The sequence below is a fragment of the Vulpes vulpes genome, chromosome 7, assembly GCF_048418805.1.
Source record: "Vulpes vulpes isolate BD-2025 chromosome 7, VulVul3, whole genome shotgun sequence".
NCBI classification, from domain to species: domain Eukaryota; kingdom Metazoa; phylum Chordata; class Mammalia; order Carnivora; family Canidae; genus Vulpes; species Vulpes vulpes.
Genome location: NC_132786.1, coordinates 4,652,654 through 4,659,533, shown reverse-complemented (window position 1 = coordinate 4,659,533; position 6,880 = coordinate 4,652,654).

Genomic DNA, 6,880 nt, shown 5'->3' with positions numbered 1-6,880 from the left:
TCTAATGTATGTCCCAAGTATTATATACTTACAAAAATTTTTCATTGTTTATCTCTCCTTCGAATTTAACTGAGCTTTTTATATGGCAACTCTACAAGACATAAACCAACTCAAGCTTCAACAGGAGAGATCCAGTTTTCTAAGTCACTCACAAAATTGTCCAGAGGATTTAATTCCTCGTGTAGTGTTGGTTGAAGGCCTCAGCTCCTCATGAGCTGTTGACTAGAGGCCTCTTTCAACTCCTTGCCATTAGACCTCTCCATAGAGCATCTCACAGCACAGCAGCTGGCTTTTATCAGAGCAAGTAAACAGGAGATCAAGAAAGAATTCCAGAAAGAGAGAAAGTACCAACAAGAGGAAAATCAGCCTTTAGTAACATAATCACTGAAGTGACTCCTCATCACTTTGGCAATATCCTATTGGCTAGAAGCAACGACCTAGATCCATCCCACATTGAAGTGAAAGGGATCATACTCCTGGGAAGCCCAGGAGCCATGCCAGAAGCTGCTAACTACAATAATGATTGTCTCTTAATCCATCTCTTTCATCTCCCACTCTATCCCCACTGTCTATATCACTCCAGTTCCAATCGTTCCCCCACTGATTCCCTGAACATGCCAAGCATATCCTTGTCATGGGGTTTCCTACTCACTATCCTTCTGTCCAAAATGTTCTTCAGCCATGCCAACTCCATCACTTAATTTAAATCTTTTCTTAGATATATCCCTCTGGGTAAGGCCTGCGCTAACCCTTCAATATAAAACAGCATCGCACCTCACCTCCCAAACGTCAAGCACTACTTTTCCTGTTCTTCTTTTATGCACAGCTATACCAAATTCTAGCATATCATTTCATTTATTAATTCCCACACTGTTTATCATCTATCTCTGCTTGCAGTACAAGCGTCGCGAAGGCAAGACTATTTGCTTTGTTAACTAATGTGTCTCTAATGCCTAGAAATGTTTGGCATAGAGAATGTATTCTATCAACATAAACTGTTGAATAAATGATGAATGCATGAATACTGCATTTCTTTTCTACTTTATGAGATTTCAAACACACTAAGGGTAAGCTCTGGAACTTTAATTATTTGTGTTTCTCTTAATACTTAGCATGGTGACGTGAAAATGACTACAACTACAAAATCTTTTTTTACGATGATCTTTGCATATTGACCTAAATTTGCAAGCATTGCAGAATAACTTCTTTTTTGCCTGTAATGATCCTATTGACTTCAAAGTTAGTTTATCAAAGTAGTTCTATAATGGGAAAATTTGGGCTATCAAGTGTTTTTGGCATATCAGCTGGAAAAAGCCAATTTAGAAAGCCATTATAAAATGAATGAATAAAATTTGAAATTCAAAGTCATGGGTTATGAATTCAATTATTTAGGAAAGGAAATCTTTTGATTTATGCTTCAGTTCTGGTATGTTATCTAACGTCAGTCTTTGGTTTTATCACACCAGTTAGTTCAAGCACTACCTTGATTAAATATATAGCATTTTTTTTCCATTGGAAAATAATAAGCTTTAGCTTGCAAAAGAAAAAGTAAGCTCAAACAAAATGAATATATATTTCACAGGCCATCTCTTCCTTCCCCTCTCCTCCCCTGCCCTGTCTCCCTCTCTCCCCCTTTCTCCTTCCCTTCCTCTTGGAAATCTGCTCATGCTAAATAACCAACATGTGAATCTTGCCGGTGCAAATGTCTTACTTTTAGTATCAACCCTAAAATTTAACTGTGTCATGCAGAACACCCTATTTGATATCAGAATTTTGGTTCACTAAGATTAAAATGTCTCCTCATTGTTTTTCTCTATTTCACCTTCTTCCTCATGACAACATCTATATCCTAGCGATTTTATCTTCACCATCCCCTGCAGTCACATAATTTCAGTAATTTTTATCTAACTCGTTCAAGGATAACACTGATTGCGAACTTAACTAATTTTTAAATGACATAAATGTTGGAAGAATGGCAAAAATAACAATCCAATACAGATTCAAATAAGATGACATTTAATGGGGACAGGAATATAAATGTCAGATGCAAGCTGGTAAGGCATGACGGAGAACAAAATGCAGGGGATTTGTTTCACTGTGTATTAAATATGAGTCAAAATATTATGGAAATGATAAAAAAAGACTTTAGACCACTTTCTAGATTATAATGTATACAAGAAAAAAAAAGTCATCCCCCTTCTCTGGACTACTTAGATTGTATTTTAGTTTGTTTAGACTTAGAGGCCATACCTGTTAAGAGCTATTGACAAATATACAAGATTTAGATAAAGAACGTGAGTTACTTTGTTTTTTTTTTTTTAATGACACAAAACAGCTTTAAAAATGGGAAAGATTTTGAAAAGAGAACATTCGAAACTGAAGAGCTCAAAAATATTTAAATCTTTTTAATGTGAGAAAAAGAGAAATGTATTCTAGGTTGGCCCAGACATAAAAGTAGACTCAATGAGTACAAGTTATAGGAAAACAAATATAGCTAAGAATAATGATCAAATTAGGTTCTTAATATCTTGGACTAAAAAATCTGTAAGCTAACCTATCAGTTGATTTTATCCACTGATGTACTGATAAAAGTTTAAATGGTCATTTATTTAGGGGCAACTTTCTAAAATACTGATAAATGACTAGATAGCCCTGTTAGAGCATTTCAACTCAAATATATTCTGATGCTATGATCTCTTAGCCTAAACCCCTACCTTCTGAGTTTTCCACTCCTCCGAGTCTGTGAAATGCACCCCTTTCCAATCATTATGGCTCCTTTTTTTCTCAGCATCACTGCCTTTCCCTCCTTTCATCGGTTCTTTGTAATATTCACATGCTTCTCTTTTTAAAAAAATTTTTTTATTGGTGTTCAATTTGCCAACATATAGCATAACACCCAGTGCTCATCCTGCCAAGTGCCCTCCTCAGTGCCCATCACCCAGTCACCCCAATCCCACACCCACCTCCCCTTCCACTACCCTTGTTCATTTCCCAAGTTAGGTGTCTCTCATGTTCTGTCTCCCTTACTGATATGTCCCACTCATTTTTTCTCCTTTCGCCTTTATTCCCTTTCACTAATTTTTATATTCCCCAAATGAATGAGACCATATAATGTTTGTCCTTTTCTGATTGACTTACTTTACTCAGCATAATACCCTTCAGGTCCCTCCACGTCGAAGCAAATAGTGGGTATTTGTCATTTCTAATGGCTGAGGAATATTCCATTGTATACAGGGACCACACCCTCCTTATCCATTCATCTTTCAATGGACACCGAGGCTCCTTCCACAGTGTGGCTATTGTGGCCATTGCTGCTAGAAACATCGGGGTGCAGGTGTCCCAGCGTTTCACTGCATCTGAATCTTTGGGGTAAATCCCCAACAGTGCAATTGCTGGGTCGTAGGGCAGATCTATTTTTAACTCTTTGAGGAACCTCCACACAGTTTTCCAGAGTGGCTGCACCAGTTCACATTCCCACCAACAGTGAAGAGGGTTCCCCTTTCTCCACATCCTCTCCAACATTTGTGGTTTCCTGCCTTGTTAATTTTCCCCATTCTCACTGGTGTGAGGTGGGATCTCATGGTGGTTTTGATTTGTATTTCCCTGATGGCAAGTGATGTGGAGCATTTTCTCATGTGCTTGTTGGCCATCATATGCTTCTCTATTCAGCTTGGGCTAGACGATCAGAAATACACATTATTAATTATATTATTATTATTATTATTATTTAGTTAGAAATATACATTTTAATTCTCACTAACTACGCTAGAGTATTTACCTGCTTTAATTTCATTCTCTTTTGTCCTTTCCAATACCAATGACCCATACTCTAACAATACTGATAAAAAAAAATCTATGGTAAGAATAATGAAGATAGAATTTGTGAAAAGAATATTGGGAGATTTTTAAAGACCACACGACTCTCCTCCATACTATGGATGCAAACCATGTCTCAGACAAAGTTCAGTCAAGCTTTAATAAAGTTTTTATTTTTACTTCAAAATAAAATTAACTTTCTAAGTAACCATGTGCAAAGTTCAACCCTTTCCATTGTAAAACTTGAGCTTCTACTTTCAGTGGTGGAGGACGGGTGGAAGGAATTTGATTGGATGAGGCAGCTTGATGCTTCTTACACAGCTCCTATGCTCCAAAATAACTGGTCCAGTCTAGTCTACATTCCATTTAGGACACACCACACTTTTCCTAAATCTATGCCAAATCCTAAAACTGCTAAATATATTTACTGGGTTGGCCAAAACCAATAAACATATGCAGTTCACATTTTACAGAAACCAAAAAGTGGTATAATCCTGTTTGTTCCTTAGGTTCACTGGTTTGGTTTTTATAATCACCAGAAATTTTCTGTAACTCACATATATATTCTTAAAATGTCTTATACAGATGTGTGATAATATGAAACAGTTCTATTATTAAATACTCTCTGGGAGTAAATAAAAGAAAATTATTTTACATTTTCTGGCCCTACATAGTTTATTCCTGCTATTTCTTTGACCAGGGACTTTTAAATAAGTAAAGCCTTTTATCTTATCTCTTCTGCATCAATCCTGCCAGTCTTTAGACCCTGGTAAGTCTACTTACTCCTATATCTTGCCTGCTTTGGGCTTCTGAGCTCTGAAAAATGTACTGTGATAATGATACCAAATGTCTCCATCACTCCAACAAGTTTTACACCAATTAATCTCAACTTTTCTCCCCGCTCCTAGCGAATATTAGTTTGCAAACCCCACAGTTATTGACTCCTGGCTAATTCTGCATTGCTGTCATTCATGTAACAAATGTGTGTTTTCTTCCTATCAATCCCAGTAACTCAAATTTACCTTAAGAAAACAAGGGTGTATTCAAGTAAGCCTTCCTTCAGCTGCTCTTCATCCCTAAGCAACATATATCTGCATCTCTAACCTCCCTTCCTCCTTAGTCCTCCTACCAAGCAAAACACCTGCACTTTTTCAATTCTTCAAAGATTTTCTTCTGTGCATTATTCTAGGATTCTATTCTATTCTAAGCCTCTGGATCCTGTCACTGAATTTTAAAAACAAGTCAAGTCTTACTCATATTCAAATACACCTTCCTACCTACCTACCTACCTACCTACCTTCTTTCCTTTCTTTTTTTTTTTTTTTTTAAGATTTATTTGAAAGAGAGAGAAAGTGAGAGAGCATGAGCAGGGAGGGAAGGGGCAGAGGGAGAGAAAGCATCTAAGGAGATTGCCCGCTGAGCGTGCAGCTCCAAAGACCTTGAGTCATGACCTGAGCCTAAATCAAGAGTCAAACACCTAATCTACTGAGCCACCCAGACACCTCAGTCTTGATCCTTTTCTTTTTCTTCTTTATTCTTCTTTCCTGCCCAGTTACAGAGTGGAAAAATGTGTATTTTTTTGACGCTTGTTTAGTGCAATAAAAAAGGAGCACATGTTATGCTGTTAAATTGTCTGCTCAATATTAACTCTAACACGTGTTCCTAATTACTTTAAATCACTGAACTGTCTTTTCACCTAGAAGTGAAATAGTAACAGTGTTTTGAAAATTAAATCAATTAATATATATAAGAATCTTAAAACATTTAGAATATATTAGGGCTGAGGGTGTGTTAGCCACCATTAACTTTATTAGCAATTTTTAAAAAATGGATTTTTATCAAATCTTCCAACAGAAGTTAATATGTATATTTGTAAATATTAATCTTTTCTTTCTAAAATCTAAATTCTAAAGAGAAATTCAGAACATGAGAAGTTTGGTTTTTTATATTTTATTTTTTAAAAAAATAATACCTGATTATATAAAGAAATATGTTAATTCTATAAAGCAAAATTCTATTTTGAGTGTCTAAAGTAGTGGATATTATTTGAATATTGCTAAAGAATTTCCATAAAAGAACCAGGAGCAAAATGTCAAAGAGCTCTTCATTTTCTAGACATGTATGTTTTCATAGCTTTAATGTTTTTCTACATACCCCCCAAATAATTTAACTATAGCTAGATACGTTCATGGAAAACAAAAGTGTGATCTCTAAGTATTTAAAATATACACAACAAAGGAAATAATTTTCTTCATAACATATAAAGGAAAAATCCAAAATCTAAACATATATATACACATACAGAGGCATATGTAAATACAGATTTTTTTTCTTACATGTCATTTAGAAAATACAATACCTGAGTTATACTTTCAAAATCATTTTAAAATGCATCAAAAATTAAGAAACATTTGTAACAAAATTAAGAAATATTAAATGAACATGACTGGTGGGCACCTGCATGAGTCAGGCAGTTAAGCATCTGCCTTTGGCTCAGGTCATGATCTCAGGGTGCAGGGATTGAGCCCTGAGTCTGGCTGCCTGCTCAGCAGGGAGTCTTATTCTCCTTCTCCCTCTTCTACTCTGTTCTCTCTCCCTCTGTGTTCTCTCTCTCTCTCGAATAAATAAATAAATATTTAAAATAAGTAAATAAACATGCCTATTTTCATATTGTTCACATTCTATTTGAGTAATTTTATAAGGCCATTTTAATCTTTGAAATAAATCTAAGTGATTTATTTGGCTGCACTGTTTTTCCCCATGTATGTGTTTTTTTTTAATATTATCATTTCTAACTTTGTTTCTAATCCCTTTACATTAAAAAAAAAACCTTGCTTAAATGATTTTTTGAATATGTATTTCACTTACATACTGTTTCTTATATAGTCCCTTTTTAGGTTTTTCCATCATTATTTTTCTTCATTTTACTTTATATTTTTACTTTACATTTCCCTTTGAAATCTTTTTTTCTTCTTGCAGTAATTTTGGTATTTTAATAATTAGCATTCTAAATGTAATGCTAAGCTGTTTTTTGGTGGAGAGAGAGCAGGAGAAGGACAGGGAA